This window comes from Pseudophryne corroboree, unplaced genomic scaffold (genome assembly GCF_028390025.1).
Source record: "Pseudophryne corroboree isolate aPseCor3 unplaced genomic scaffold, aPseCor3.hap2 scaffold_90, whole genome shotgun sequence".
Taxonomy (NCBI): domain Eukaryota; kingdom Metazoa; phylum Chordata; class Amphibia; order Anura; family Myobatrachidae; genus Pseudophryne; species Pseudophryne corroboree.
Window position 1 is genome coordinate 439131 of NW_026970479.1, and position 14541 is coordinate 453671.

General features: G+C 46.3%; 17 non-coding genes across 17 annotated transcripts; 13 read left to right on the plus strand and 4 right to left on the minus strand.

Annotated features, from left to right (window-relative positions):
* Positions 1-869: 869 nt before the first annotated feature.
* On the plus strand, positions 870-943 carry TRNAN-AUU (transfer RNA asparagine (anticodon AUU)). The gene has a single exon. It is a non-coding gene; the product is annotated as a tRNA-Asn (tRNA).
* Positions 944-6306: 5363 nt separating this feature from the next.
* Positions 6307-6422, minus strand: LOC135044722 (U5 spliceosomal RNA). Its single transcript, XR_010237263.1, has one exon. It is a non-coding gene; the product is annotated as a U5 spliceosomal RNA (small nuclear RNA).
* Positions 6423-6696: 274 nt separating this feature from the next.
* LOC135044636 (U5 spliceosomal RNA) lies at positions 6697-6812 on the minus strand. Its single transcript, XR_010237177.1, has one exon. It is a non-coding gene; the product is annotated as a U5 spliceosomal RNA (small nuclear RNA).
* A 286-nt stretch (positions 6813-7098) lies between these two features.
* On the minus strand, positions 7099-7214 carry LOC135044678 (U5 spliceosomal RNA). Its single transcript, XR_010237219.1, has one exon. It is a non-coding gene; the product is annotated as a U5 spliceosomal RNA (small nuclear RNA).
* A 270-nt stretch (positions 7215-7484) lies between these two features.
* Positions 7485-7600, minus strand: LOC135044658 (U5 spliceosomal RNA). Its single transcript, XR_010237199.1, has one exon. It is a non-coding gene; the product is annotated as a U5 spliceosomal RNA (small nuclear RNA).
* A 144-nt stretch (positions 7601-7744) lies between these two features.
* On the plus strand, positions 7745-7907 carry LOC135044507 (U1 spliceosomal RNA). The gene has a single exon (XR_010237090.1). It is a non-coding gene; the product is annotated as a U1 spliceosomal RNA (small nuclear RNA).
* A 671-nt stretch (positions 7908-8578) lies between these two features.
* Positions 8579-8742, plus strand: LOC135044908 (U1 spliceosomal RNA). The gene has a single exon (XR_010237444.1). It is a non-coding gene; the product is annotated as a U1 spliceosomal RNA (small nuclear RNA).
* A 152-nt stretch (positions 8743-8894) lies between these two features.
* LOC135044434 (U1 spliceosomal RNA) lies at positions 8895-9057 on the plus strand. The gene has a single exon (XR_010237032.1). It is a non-coding gene; the product is annotated as a U1 spliceosomal RNA (small nuclear RNA).
* A 671-nt stretch (positions 9058-9728) lies between these two features.
* LOC135045135 (U1 spliceosomal RNA) lies at positions 9729-9892 on the plus strand. The gene has a single exon (XR_010237668.1). It is a non-coding gene; the product is annotated as a U1 spliceosomal RNA (small nuclear RNA).
* Positions 9893-10044: 152 nt separating this feature from the next.
* On the plus strand, positions 10045-10207 carry LOC135044388 (U1 spliceosomal RNA). Its single transcript, XR_010236993.1, has one exon. It is a non-coding gene; the product is annotated as a U1 spliceosomal RNA (small nuclear RNA).
* Positions 10208-10822: 615 nt separating this feature from the next.
* LOC135044770 (U1 spliceosomal RNA) lies at positions 10823-10986 on the plus strand. Its single transcript, XR_010237309.1, has one exon. It is a non-coding gene; the product is annotated as a U1 spliceosomal RNA (small nuclear RNA).
* A 152-nt stretch (positions 10987-11138) lies between these two features.
* Positions 11139-11301, plus strand: LOC135044422 (U1 spliceosomal RNA). Its single transcript, XR_010237022.1, has one exon. It is a non-coding gene; the product is annotated as a U1 spliceosomal RNA (small nuclear RNA).
* Positions 11302-11972: 671 nt separating this feature from the next.
* LOC135044439 (U1 spliceosomal RNA) lies at positions 11973-12136 on the plus strand. The gene has a single exon (XR_010237036.1). It is a non-coding gene; the product is annotated as a U1 spliceosomal RNA (small nuclear RNA).
* A 152-nt stretch (positions 12137-12288) lies between these two features.
* LOC135044452 (U1 spliceosomal RNA) lies at positions 12289-12452 on the plus strand. The gene has a single exon (XR_010237043.1). It is a non-coding gene; the product is annotated as a U1 spliceosomal RNA (small nuclear RNA).
* Positions 12453-13123: 671 nt separating this feature from the next.
* On the plus strand, positions 13124-13287 carry LOC135044929 (U1 spliceosomal RNA). Its single transcript, XR_010237465.1, has one exon. It is a non-coding gene; the product is annotated as a U1 spliceosomal RNA (small nuclear RNA).
* Positions 13288-13439: 152 nt separating this feature from the next.
* LOC135045201 (U1 spliceosomal RNA) lies at positions 13440-13602 on the plus strand. Its single transcript, XR_010237729.1, has one exon. It is a non-coding gene; the product is annotated as a U1 spliceosomal RNA (small nuclear RNA).
* A 674-nt stretch (positions 13603-14276) lies between these two features.
* On the plus strand, positions 14277-14440 carry LOC135044935 (U1 spliceosomal RNA). The gene has a single exon (XR_010237471.1). It is a non-coding gene; the product is annotated as a U1 spliceosomal RNA (small nuclear RNA).
* The last annotated feature ends 101 nt before the right edge of the window (positions 14441-14541 follow it).

Genomic DNA, 14541 nt, shown 5'->3' on the forward strand with positions numbered 1-14541 from the left:
TTTAGTGACGAAACAGCTCTTCATTTTCTGATTTTATGTTTATGCTAACAAATTTGCTCTCTGAAAAGTGTCCACAAAGCCAAGTCTCTGATTAACACCTTTGTAGGGATGGTTTTTCACCTATTACTGAATTAAACTTGCTTCATTGGAAAGGCAGCAAGATGCATCCTCATTTCAATGTCTACTGAAATAATACAGGTTGACACCAGGAAACATAAACGTCACTGCATCCTTGCTGCTTCCTCATGGGGAAGTCTGTTTAATGTGAAAACAAGGTGATATCTAATCAGCACACAGGTAAGGAATTAAGAAAATCTTTCTTTATGGGTGAAGATGTTTCTCACAAAATTGTTGCACCAAAGCATCATTGAAATTCAAGCTGGAAAGATGATTTTAATATATCACTTGTACATTTTGTACTGCTCTTCTGGTGACAATGTAGTTTGTTTTTGTCCATTACCATTTTAATAATAGGGTAAAGAAAATTAAGTGGATTTTTTAAAGAAAACAATACTGTCAATATACTATTAAAACAAATTAAAATGGTAAAAGTTATTGTACTTTAAGTAAAAATAAAAGAGCCAAAATATCAATCCCAGTTTTGGATTACTTTAATTAACAAAAAACAATGCATATAGCAGAGGATAGTTTCAATCTGCCTACCTCTGGGTTATGGGCCCAGCATGCTTCCGTTGCAGTACTCTGCTGCTCATGTAAGTGCAAGAGATCCTGAAGCACTCACTCATCATGGGAAAGTACCAATGTGTTTCTTACAAAAACTCTCCAGATTATTGACTTTTTAAAGTTTTTCTAGGAAACGTTCTAAATGAATGCTTATTAGCCTTTGTCAGTATATACTTTTACGAGGTGTCTCTGTGGTGCAATCGGTTAGCATGTTTGGCTATTAACCAAAAGATTGGTGGTTCAATCCCACCCAGGGATGTAATTGACCTTGTGATCAGATTTTGGTGATCTTTAAGTAGACAAGTCAAAATTTCAAACCCCCTCTTATGGTGTAGGGTACCTGGCCTTCTCTGATGTAATCAGAGTTAGATTTGATTAAGTTATTTTATAAAAAACAGCTAGGAAGCACAATTTAGCAGTGGGTTGCAGAGAAAAAAAAATTATGCTGGCAGAAAAGTCCAATTGAGTGATTAAACAGCTCTTCATTTTCTGACTTTATTTTTATGCTAACAAATTTGCTCTCTGAAAAGTGTCCACAAAGCCAAGTCTCTTATTAACACCTTTGTAGGAATGTTTTTTCACCTATTACTGAATTAAACTTGCTACATTGGAAAGGCAGCAAGATGCATCCTCATTTCAATGTCTACTGAAATAATACAGGTTGACACCAGGAAACATAAACGTTACTGCATCCTTGCTGCTTTCTCATGTGGAAGTCTGTTTAATGTGAAAACAAGGTAATATCTAATCAGCACACAGATAAGGAATTAAGAAAATCTTTCTTTATGGGTGAAGATGTTTCTCACAAAATTGTTGTCCCAATGCATCATTGAAATTCAAGATGGAAGATGATTTTAATATATCACTTGTACATTTTGCATTGCTCTTCTGGTGACAATGTAGTTTGTTTTTGTCAATTACCATTTCAGGAATAGGGTAAAGAATATTAAGTGGATTTTTTAAAGAAAACAATGCTGATAATATACTATTAAAACAAATTAAAATGATAAAAGTTATTGTACTTTAAGTAAAAATAAAAGAGCCAAAATATCAATCCCAGTTTTTGATTACTTTAATTATAAAAAAAAAATGCACATAGCAGAGGATAGTTTCGATTAATCGACCTCTGGGTTATGGGCCCAGCATCCTTCCATTGCACTACTCTGCTGCTCATGGAAGTCCGAGAGATCCTGAAGACTAAATTGATTAAAGGCCTAAAAGTACTGGACTATAAGGAAAGACTTACTAGGCTGAATATGTATACACTAGAAAAGAGGTGCCTAAGAGGAGATATTATTAATATCTTCAAATATGTAAAGATACATAACAAAGAGTTATCAGAGGAATTATTTATTAAAAGAACACGTGGTCACTCGCTGCGACTGGAGGAAAGTTCAGAATGCAATGGAGGAAAGGGTTCTTCACTGTTAGGGCAATCAGGATGTGGAATTCCCTGCCAGGGAAGGTGGTAATGGCGGACTCTGTAATTGGATTTAAAAAAGGAATGGATACATTTCTGAATGAAAAAGCTATCCAAGGTTATAATACTTAAAATATCAACATGGTTAATCCGGGGGTAACATGAGTTATAGTAGCTAACTAGTCATAAAACATTATTCAGCAAGTATGTAGAATCATCACAACTTAAAACAGGTTGAACACGATGGGCAATTTGCCTCTATTCAACCTCAAAAACTATGTTACTATATGTTACTATATTACTGTAGTATACAGAACACCACAATGCAATGAGCAGTGATAGTGAGCACTGATGAGGATACTAGAACTGACACTGAGCAGCAAGATGCAGCACTGGACTATTAGTAATGTACTGTAGTATGCTGAGCACCACAATGCAGCACAAGACAATGAGCAGTGATACTGAGCACTGATGAGGATACTACTGAGAACTGACACTGAGCAGGAGAGACACACTACTAGTATTACTGAGCAGCAATAAGTAACCACTGATACTGAGCACTGATATTGAGATTTCCACTGAGAGAACATAGCCACGTCCTCTCCGCTCTCTCTTCAATGCACGAGTAAAAATGGCGGCAACGCGCAGCTCTATATATAATATCCGAATCTCGCGAGAATCCGACAGCGGGATGATGACATTTTCCCTTGTTCAGGTTTTCCGAGTCAGGCGGGAACAACCGAGCCTGCCTCAGACCAGTGTAAACCACGTGGAGTTCGTGGGGAATTCGGTTCTCGGAGAACCGAACCCGCTCCTCTCTACCTTATACCCATCAATTTTTTTTATTTTCAATCTAAGCCCCTGCAGTTTTCTGTAAGCATCTGCTTCGCTATGATGATCAACAAGTCACAAGGGCAAACACTCAGGGCTTGAGGCATAGATCTTAGGACCAGCTGCTACAAGCATGGCAGAGGTGTCACTATCACTGGTGACCCCCAGAGAGGTGGCGAGGGAGATTGTAATGCAGTGCGTGCAAATAAGCAGCGCAATGGTAAAAAGGAGGCATGATTTCATAGGTAGGGGCGTGGCCTGGTGGCCTGAATCTACATTTTGTTGCTCCGGGTGTCCCGGGGGTTGGGGGCTGCACCCGGGGACTAGTGTGTAAGCGGTGCTGGCTCCTGCACAGTGACAGGGCATGGCCACCCAGTATGACACCTCCCTTTTTTACCATGCTGTAATTGCAGTCGCACTGCAGTTCAGCGTGATCATAAACAATGGTGTAGCCTCCTGCTGGTGCAGACTGTATGTGCGCGCAGGAAGCCGCCACCATTTTTGTGATCACAGCGGCTGAATGTGATGTCATACAGCCGCTGTGACCACGCCCCCTGTGTCTCCTCCATTGCAGACCCCATTTTGAAGCCTTGCCCCCGCACTGCTCCATCCCTGACCTGGAAATGGAGTGTTGCTGACCCCACTCTCCCCCCCTGCCCCGATTGACAGGCAGAGGCGATCGCATGCAGGCACATGCGTATGCTCTTAGCAATTTTTGCAGTTGGATCGCTTATTGTGATTGCAATCCAACCTGAATCAGGCCCTATTACCTATCACAATGCGCTGCGGGCAGTACAAAATTGGGTTAATATAGGAGAAAAACCCCCAGACCTGTGCTCCTTAACTGTACCTGGTGGCTAGTGGAGCGGCTGCCCAGTAATCAGTGTCCACCCCAGTGCGCACACGGCCCACCCCCTACGGCCACGCTCCCCTTAATCAGCGGCCTCGTGATCCGGAAGGGCGGTGTGTGTGTGACTGACCTTAGGAAGAAACCGGAGCCTCCGCTGCAGTGACCCAGCAACCAGGGCACGGGAGTATACAGCGCCGCTGGGAGTGATGAAGCTGCAGTAAAGATGTCTATTAGACCTAGCCTGCTGCAGCCCTTGTAGATTCTCATAAAACAAGTTCTTCTTTTCTTGTCAAAATTAATAGCTAAGAATAGGCTGCCTGAGGCAGGCCCCTGTTAAGTGGCCTGCTACTGAAGGCACCAACTACAAACTGAGCTCCCTGTTCATGGAAGCGGGGTTATAGAGGAGGATGCGCTGAGCATCTTGGGAACAGTCAAAAGCTTTGAGCCGGTTGGTGCCTCAGATCAAGATCCTACTCTACACCCCAATGTGAATCCTTGTGGAGTCCAGTGTACCCCACAGAAGAAATTAATGTGTCACACCCATTGGCAGCAACCTTAGAATAGCTGCTGACGGGCACAATTGAGAAAGGAAGGGGGGGGGGGGCATTTGAATCCAGCAAATAGATGCAATTCAAATATGTAATTTGTACCTTCCTATTTTAAAATATAATGGATGAACCTCACCGTGTGAGAACAGTCTTCATGATCAAGAGATCTAATATGTAAAATAAGTATGAGTTGGGATAGGGCTGGGGAGGGTGGCAGCTCGGGCAGCCCCTCCCCCGTCAAGTTAAGGAGATTCAACTGAGGAAGCACAAGGGAACTCTCGTCTGGGGACAACAACTGCAGGGAGACCACATCTTTTCAGATGAACATGGGAGGGCGGAAGGCTGCCTAATACTGAAGCACCATCAAATATCAAACCATATCCAACAACTAGTACAAGCATTCCTGGGGGAAGGTCTGCAGCAGACGGATTTGCATACGGTGATGTCATCCAAGCAGTGGGCCAAAGTTGGCTGGAACCCTCATCTGCATATAAAAAGAGAAAAGGGGCATGCAGGGCATGGCGGCCTTTTGCAGTGCTTGGATGACCCCTAGTTCGCATTAAACACCCCCACCCTCCTTTGGTGTGGGGCTCATGTTGGCCATGCCCCATCCCCTGAAGCATTCATGCTGATTTCTTGCAGCAGCTGGGCACTGTAACAGCTCCAGAGCTGCTCTGTAAGGCAAGTAAAAGGGTGTGGGCCCTGCAGCACCACCTGTAGTTCGCATTGTGCGTTGGAAGGCACAAAGTAAGCAGACGGGAGGAGAAGTCAGGATAGTACACAAGGGCATCCTTTTCTCTTAGTCCGTAAAGGATGCTGGGGTCACATTAAGAACCATGGGGTATAGACGGGATCCGCAAGAGACATGGGCACTTTAAGACTTTCAAAGGGTGTGAACTGGCTCCTCCCTCTATGCCCCTCCTCCAGACTCCAGTTATAGGAACTGTGCCCAGGGAGACGGACATTTCGAGGAAAGGATTTATTGTTAAACTAAGGTGAGCATCTTACCAGCTCACACCTTAAGCATGCCACAGAACGTGGCATTCAACAGAACACAAGCCAACGGCATGAACAATTGCAGCAAAAAGCTGACCAGAACCGTAACACAACATGTGTATAACCACAAGTAATAACTGCAGACACAGTATGGACTGGGACGGGTGCCCAGCATCCTCTACGTACTAAGAGAAAAGGATTTACCGGTAGGTATTAAAATCCTATTTTCTCATACGACCTAGAGGATGCTGGGGTCACATTAAGAACCATGGGGTTATACCAAAGCTCTTGAACGGGTGGGAGAGTGCGTACGACTCTGCAGCACCGAATGACCCAACTTGAGGTTATCATCAGCCAAGGTATCAAACTTGTAAAACTTAGCAAAAGTGTTTACTAAATAGCTGCTCGGCAAAGTTGCAATGCTGAGACTCCCCGACCAGCTGCCCAGGATGAACCCACCTTTCTAGTAGAATGGGTCTTCACCTAATTCAGTAACGGCAATCCTGCCGTGGAATGAGCATGCTAAATCTTACCACAGATTCAGCGCATAATGGTCTGCATGGAAGCAGGACACCCAATCCTGTTGGGAGCATACAAGACAAACAGAGCCTCTGTTTTCCTAATCTGAACCGTTCTGGTGACATAAATTTTCAAAGTTCTGACCACAGCCAGAGACTTTGACTCAACGAAGGTGTCAGTGGCCAAAGGCACCATGTGGAAAGATGAACCACCTTTGGCAGAAATTGTTGACGTGTCCTCAATTCTGCTCTATCTTCATGAAAGATCAAATAAAGGCTCTTGTGATACTGCATGGTTTGTACTGTTTTCCATGTGCTCCCAGATCTTTCAAGCAAGTAGCATGGTCAAGAAAGTTCTGTTTGAAAAGAAACAAACATTTACTGTCATTGTTATGCAAATAAACTTACATTAAAGCTAACAAGAAAGCCCACTCGTTCTGTCTTTAAACTGATAAAAGAAACCCCAATAATATGGGGCATGCAAAAATTGAGATAAAACTCAGTTTTGCTCCTCTCCACGGAAATCTTTAGTAAAAGGCGAAAGATTTGTTCGTTCTGAAGAGAAACCACAGCATGACCAAGATTCTACCTGTCGCCTGAGTGCCATGCCAGCAGTCCTCATTCAGCTCAAAGTGAGCACCCAATTTGAAAGAAAGAAAACAGATTTCTCACCAGGCTTCCCCTTGCTATAAACATGGTTTGTACTCTTTTCCATGTGCTCCCAGATCTTTCAAGCAATTAGTATAGTCAAGAAAGTTCTGTTTGAAAAGAAACAAACATTTACTGTCATTTCTATGCAAATGAGCTTACATTAAAGCACACTCGTTCTATCTTTAAACTGATAAAAGAAACCCCAATAAGACGGGGCATGCAAAAATTGAGATAAAACTCAGTTTTGCTCCTCTCCACGGAAATCTTTAGTAAAAGGCGAAAGATTTGTTCGTTCTGAAGAGAAACCAGAGCATGACCAAGATTCCACCTGTTGCCTGAGTGCCATGCCAGCAGTCCTCATTCAGCTCAAAGTGAGCACCCAATTTGAAAGAAAGAAAGCAGATTTCTCTCCAGGCTTCCCCTTGCTATAAGCATGGTTTGTACTCTTTTCCATGTGCTCCCAGATCTTTCAAGCAATTAGTATGGTCAAGAAAGTTCTGCTTGAAAAGAAACAAACATTTATTGTCATTGTTATGCAAATAAACTTACATTAAAGCTAACAAGAAAGCACACTCGTTCTGTCTTTAATCCGATAAAAGAAACCCCAATAATATGGGGCATGCAAAAATTGAGATAAAACTCAGTTTTGCTCCTCTCCACGGAAATCTTTAGTAAAAGGCGAAAGATTTGTTCGTTCTGCAGAGAAACCAGAGCATGACCAAGATTCCACCTGTCGCCTGAGTGCCGTGCCAGCAGTCCTCATTCAGATCAAAGTGAGCGCCCAATTTGAAAGAAAGCAGATTTCTCACCTGTCTTCTCCTTGCTATAAGCATGGTTTGTACTGTATTCCATGTGCTCCCAGATCTTTCAAGCAAGTAGCATGGTCAAGAAAGTTCTGTTTGAAAAGAAACAAACATTTACTGTCATTTCTATGCAAATGAGCTTACATTAAAGCACACTCATTCTATCTTTAAACCGATAAAAGAAACCCCAAAAAGATGAGGCATGCAAAAATTGAGATAAAACTCGGTTTTGCTCCTCTCCACGGAAATCTTTAGTAAAAGGCGAAAGATTTGTTCGTTCTGAAGAGAAACCAGAGCATGACCAAGATTTTTATCTGAAAATATGTGTTCTCCCTGCAGTTGTTGTCCCCAGATGAGAGTTCCCTTGTGCTGCCTCAGTTGAATCTCCTTTACTTGACAGGGGGATGCTCGAGCAGCGACCCTCCCCAGCTCTAGCCCAACTCCTACTTACCTGCCAGGTGAGATACTATGATCATGAAGGTGCTTCTCCCAGGGCAAGGCTCACCCATTGCACTCTGGGTGTGCTGCTTCTGCGTTTTCCCCAAATGTGGGAAACTTGACTGCATAATTTGTGTTTCCCCTGGTCGGCTCTCGTATAATTCAGATCTCTTTGTCTCAGGTCTCTCTCCAGCCTAGTTTGCTGTCTGTTTCCACTTCTCTTTTCTTGAGCCGCTCCCTTCTATGCCCTTGCGCACTATCCTGACTTCTCCCGTCTGCTTACTTCGTGCCTTCCAACGCACAATGCAAACTACAGGTAGTGCTGCAGGGCCCACACCCTTTTACTTGCCTTACAGAGCGTCTCTGGAGCAGTTACAGTGCCCAGCTGCTGCAAGAAATCAGCTTGAATGCTTCAGGGGCTGGGGCATAGCCAACATGAGCCCCACACCGAAGGAGGGTGGAGGTGTGTAATGCGAACTAGGGGTCATCCAAGCGCCGCAAAAGGCCGCCATGCCCTGCACGCCCCTTGTCTCTTTTCATATGCAGACGAGGGTTGAAGCCAACTTTGACCCACTGTTTGGATGACATCACCATATGCAAATCCATCTGCTGCAGGCCTTCCCCCAGGAATGCTTGCACTAGTTGTTGCATTTGGTTTGTTGTTTGGGGGTGCTTCAGTATTAGGCAGCCTTCTGCCCTCCCATGTTCATCTGAAAATATGTGTTCTCCCTGCAGTTGTTGTCCCCAGATGAGAGTTCCTTTGTGCTGCCTCAGTTGAATCTCCTTTACTTGACAGAGATGTGCCTGAGCAGCGGCCCTCCCCAGCCCTATCCCAAATCATACTTATTTTGCATAGGCGATACCATGGTCATGAAGATTGTTCTCCCAGGGTGAGGTTCATTCATTGCATTCTGGGTATGCTGACCCCTGTGATTTCCCCAAATGTGGGAAACTCGACTGCATTATTTGTGGTAGTGGGGGACTGTGTTTGTGCTTTCCTCTGGTCAGCTCTGGTAAAAATCAGATTTCTTTATATCAGATCTTCCTCTAGCCTTGTTCTTCTTTCGAGAGTTCCCTTGTGCTGCCTCAGTTGGATCTCTTTCACTTGAGAGGGGGGTGCCCGAGCAGCGACCCTCCCCAGCTCTAGCCCAACTCCTACTTACCTGCCAGGTGAGATACTATGATCATGAAGGTGCTTCTCCCAGGGCAAGGCTCACCCATTGCACTCTGGTTGTGCTGCCCCTGCGATTTCCCCAAATGTGGGAAACTTGACTGCATAATTTGTGTTTCCCTTGGTCATCTCTCGTATAATTCAGATCTCTTTGTCTCAGGTCTCTCTCCAGCCTAGTTTGCTGTCTGTTTCCACTTCTCTTTTCTTGAGCCGCTCCCTTCTATGCCCTTGCGCACTATCCTGACTTCTCCCGTCTGCTTACTTCGTGCCTTCCAACGCACAATGCAAACTACAGGTAGTGCTGCAGGGCCCACACCCTTTTACTTGCCTTACAGAGCAGCTCTGGAGCAGTTACAGTGCCCAGCTGCTGCAAGAAATCAGCTTGAATGCTTCAGGGGCTGGGGCATAGCCAACATGAGCCCCACACCGAAGGAGGGTGGAGGTGTGTAATGCGAACTAGGGGTCATCCAAGCGCCGCAAAAGGCCGCCATGCCCTGCACGCCCCTTTTCTCTTTTCATATGCAGACGAGGGTTGAAGCCAACTTTGACCCACTGCTTGGATGGCATCACCATATGCAAATCCATCTGCTGCAGGCCTTCCCCCAGGAATGCTTGCACTAGTTGTTGCATTTGGTTTGTTGTTTGGGGGTGCTTCAGTATTAGGCAGCCTTCTGCCCTCCCATGTTCATCTGAAAATATGTGTTCTCCCTGCAGTTGTTGTCCCCAGATGAGAGTTCCCTTGTGCTGCCTCAGTTGAATCTCCTTTACTTGAAAGAGATGTGCCTGAGCAGCGGCCCTCCCCAGCCCTATCCCAAATCATACTTATTTTGCATAGGAGAGACCATGGTCATGAAGATTATTCTCCCAGTGTGAGGTTCATTTATTGCATTCTGGGTATGCTGACCCCTGTGATTTCCCCAAATGTGGGAAACTCGACAGCATTATTTGTGGTAGTGGGGGACTGTGTTTGTGTTTTCCTCTGGTCAGCTCTGGTAAAAGTCAGATTTCTTTGTTTCAGATCTTCCTCTAGCCTTGTTCTTCTTTCGAGAATTCCCTTGTGCTGCCTCAGTTGGATCTCCTTCACTTGACAGGGGGGTACCCGAGCAGCGACCCTCCCCAGCTCTAGCCCAACTCCTACTTACCTGCCAGGTGAGATACTATGATCACGTAGGTGCTTCTCCCAGGGCAAGGCTCACCCATTGCACTCTGGGTGTGCTGCTCCTGCGATTTCCCCAAATGTGGGAAACTTGACTGCATAATTTGTGTTTCCCCTGGTCGGCTCTCGTATAATTCAGATCTCTTTGTCTCAGGTCTCTCTCCAGCCTAGTTTGCTGTCTGTTTCCACTTCTCTTTTCTTAAGTGCCTTCCAATGCACAATGCAAACTACAGGTAGTGCTGCAGGGCCCACACCCTTTTACTTGCCGTACAGAGCAGCTCTGGAGCTGTTACAGTGCCCAGCTGCTGCAAGAAATCAGCTTGAATGCTTCAGGGGCTGGGGCATAGCAAACATGAGCCCCACACCGAAGGAGGGTGGGGATGTTTAATGCGAACTAAGGGTCATCCAAGCGCCGCAAAAGGCCGCCATGCCCTGCATACCCCTTTTCTCTTTTCATATGCAGATGAGGGTTCCAGCCAACTTTGGCCCACTGCTTGGATGACATCACCGTATGCAAATCCGTCTTCTGCAGAACTTCCCCCAGGAATGCTTGTACTAGTTGTTGCATTTGGTTTGTTGTTTGGGGGTGCTTCAGTATTAGGCAGCCTTCTGCCCTCCCATGTTCATCTGAAAATATGTGTTCTCCCTGCAGTTGTTGTCCCCAGATGGGAGTTCCCTTGTGCTGCCTCAGTTGAATCTCCTTTACTTGACAGAGATGTGCCTGAGCAGCGGCCCTCCCCAGCCCTATCCCAAATCATACTTATTTTGCATAGGAGATACCATGGTCATGAAGATTGTTCTCCGAGGGTGAGGTTCATTCATTGCATTTTGGGTATGCTGACCCCTGTGATTTCCCCAAATGTGGGAAACTCGACTGCATTATTTGTGGTAGTGGGGGACTGTGTTTGTGCTTTCCTCTGGTCAGCTCTGGTAAAAATCAGATTTCTTTATATCAGATCTTCCTCTAGCCTTGTTCTTCTTTCGAGAGTTCCCTTGTGCTGCCTCAGTTGGATCTCTTTCACTTGAGAGGGGGGTGCCCGAGCAGCGACCCTCCCCAGCTCTAGCCCAACTCCTACTTACCTGCCAGGTGAGATACTATGATCATGAAGGTGCTTCTCCCAGGGTAAGGCTCACCCATTGCACTCTGGTTGTGCTGCCCCTGCGATTTCCCCAAATGTGGGAAACTTGACTGCATAATTTGTGTTTCCCTTGGTCATCTCTCGTATAATTCAGATCTCTTTGTCTCAGGTCTCTCTCCAGCCTAGTTTGCTGTCTGTTTCCACTTCTCTTTTCTTGAGCCCCTGCCTTCTATGCCCTTGTGCACTCTCCTGACTTCTCCTGTCTGCTTACTTTGTGCCTTCCAACGCACAATGCGAACTACAGGTAGTGCTGCAGGGCCCACATCCTTTTACTTGCCTTACAGAGCAGCTCTGGAGCTGTTACAGTGCCCAGCTGCTGCAAGAAATCAGCTTGAATACTTCAGGGGCTGGGGCATAGCCAACATGAGCCCCACACCGAAGGAGAATGGAGGTGTTTAATGCGAACTAGGGGTCATCCAAGCACCGCAAAAGGCCGCCATGCCCTGCATAACCCTTTTCTCTTTTCATATGCAGATGAGGGTTCCAGCCAACTTTGGCCCACTGCTTGGATGACATCACCGTATGCAAATCCGTCTTCTGCAGACCTTCTCCCAGGAATGCTTTTACTAGTTGTTGCATTTGGTTTGTTGTTTGGGGGTGCTTCAGTATTAGGCAGCCTTCTGCCCTCCCATGTTCATCTGAAAATATGTGTTCTCCCTGCAGTTGTTGTCCCCAGATGAGAGTTCCCTTGTGCTGCCTCAGTTGAATCTCCTTTACTTGACAGAGATGTGCCTGAGCAGCGGCCCTCCCCAGCCCTATCCCAAATCATACTTATTTTGCATAGGAGATACCATGGTCATGAAGATTGTTCTCCCAGGGTTAGGTTCATTCATTGCATTCTGGGTATGCTGACCCCTGTGATTTCCCCAAATGTGGGAAACTCAACTGCATTATTTGTGGTAGTGGGGGACTGTGTTTGTGCTTTCCTCTGGTCAGCTCTGGTAAAAGTCAGATTTCTTTGTCTCAGATCTTCCTCTAGCCTTGTTCTTCTTTCGAGAGTTCCCTTGTGCTGCCTCAGTTGGATCTCCTTCACTTGACAGGGGGGTGCCCGAGCAGCGACCCTCCCCAGCTCTAGCCCAACTCCTACTTACCTGCCAGGTGAGATACTATGATCATGTAGGTGCTTCTCCCAGGGCAAGGCTCACCCATTGCACTCTGGGTGTGCTGCTCCTACGATTTCCCCAAATGTGGGACACTTGATTGCATAATTTGTGTTTCCTCTGGTCGGCTACTCGTATAATTCAGATCTCTTTGTCTCAGGTCTCTCTTTAGCCTAGTTTGCTGTCTGTTTCCACTTCTCTTTTCTTGAGCCCCTGCCTTCTATGCCCTTGTGCACTCTCCTGACTTCTCCTGTCTGCTTACTTTGTGCCTTCCAACGCACAATGCAAACTACAGGTAGTGCTGCAGGGCCAACACCCTTTTACTTGCCTTACAGAGCAGCTCTGGAGCTGTTACAGTGCCCAGCTGCTGCAAGAAATCTGCTTGAATGCTTCAGGGGATGGGGCATGGCCAACATGAGCCCCACACCAAAGGAGGGTGGAGGTGTTTAATGCAAACTAGGGGTCATCCAAGCACCGCAAAAGGCCGCCATGCCCTGCACGCCCCTTTTCTCTTTTCATATGCAGATGAGGGTTGAAGCCAACTTTGACCAACTGCTTGGATGACATCACCGTATGCAAATCCGTCTTCTGCAGAACTTCCCCCAGGAATGCTTGCACTAGTTGTTGCATTTGGTTTGTTGTTTGGGGGTGCTTCAGTATTAGGCAGCCTTCTGCCCTCCCATGTTCATCTAAAAATATGTGTTCTCCCTGCAGTTGTTGTCCCCAGATGAGAGTTCCCTTGTGCTGCCTCAGTTGAATCTCCTTTACTTGACAGAGATGTGCATGAGCAGCGGCCCTCCCCAGCCCTATTCCAAATCATACTTATTTTGCATAGGAGATACCATGGTCATGAAGATTGTTCTCTCAGGGTGAGGTTCATTCATTGCATTTTGGGTATGCTGACCCCTGTGATTTCCCCAAATGTGGGAAACTTGACTGCATTATTTGTGGTAGTGGGGGACTGTGTTTGTGCTTTCCTCTGGTCAGCTCTGGTAAAAGTCAGATTTCTTTGTCTCATATTTTACTCTAGCCTTGTTCTTCTTTCGAGAGTTCCCTTGTGCTGCCTCAGTTGGATCTCCTTCACTTGACAGGGGGGTACCCGAGCAGCGACCCTCCCCAGCTCTAGCCCAAATCCTACTTACCTGCCAGGTGAGATACTATGATCATGAAGGTGCTTCTCCCAGGGCAAGGCTCACCCATTGCACTCTGGGTGTGCTGCTCCTGCGATTTCCCCAAATGTGGGAAACTTGACTGCATAATTTGTGTTTCCCCTGGTCGGCTCTCGTATAATTCAGATCTCTTTGTCTCAGGTCTCTCTCCAGCCTAGTTTGCTGTCTGTTTCCACTTCTCTTTTCTTGAGCCGCTCTCTTCTATGCCCTTGCGCACTATCCTGACTTCTCCTCCTCTCTGCTTACTTTGTGCCTTCCAAAGCACAATGCGAACTACAGGTAGTGCTGCAGGGCCCACACCCTTTTACTTGCCTTACAGAGCAGCTCTGGAGCTGTTACAGTGCCCAGATGCTGCAAGAAATCAGCTTGAATGCTTCAGGGGCTGGGGCATAGCCAACATGAGCCCCACACCGAAGGAGGGTGGAGGTGTTTAATGCGAACTAGGGGTCATCCAAGCGCCGCAAAAGGCCGCCATGCCCTGCACGCCCCTTTTCTCTTTTCATATGCAGACGAGGGTTGAAGCCAACTTTGACCCACTGCTTGGATGACATCACCATATGCAAATCCATCTGCTGCAGGCCTTCCCCCAGGAATGCTTGCACTAGTTGTTGCATTTGGTTTGTTGTTTGGGGGTGCTTCAGTATTAGGCAGCCTTCTGCCCTCCCATGTTCTTCTGAAAATATGTGTTCTCCCTGCAGTTGTTGTCCCCAGATGAGAGTTCCCTTGTGCTGCCTCAGTTGAATCTCCTTTACTTGACAGAGATGTGCCTGAGCAGCGGCCCTCCCCAGCCCTATCCCAAATCATACTTATTTTGCATAGGAGATACCATGGTCATGAAGATTGTTCTCCCAGGGTGAGGTTCATTCATTGCATTCAGGGTATGCTGACCCCTGTGATTTCCCCAAATGTGGGAAACTCGACTGCATTATTTGTGGTAGTAGCGGACTGTGTTTGTGCTTTCCTCTGGTCAGCTCTGGTAAAAGTCAGATTTCTTTGTCTCAGATCTTCCTCTAGCCTTGTTCTTCTTTCGAGAGTCCCTTGTGCTGCCTCAGTTGGATCTCCTTCAC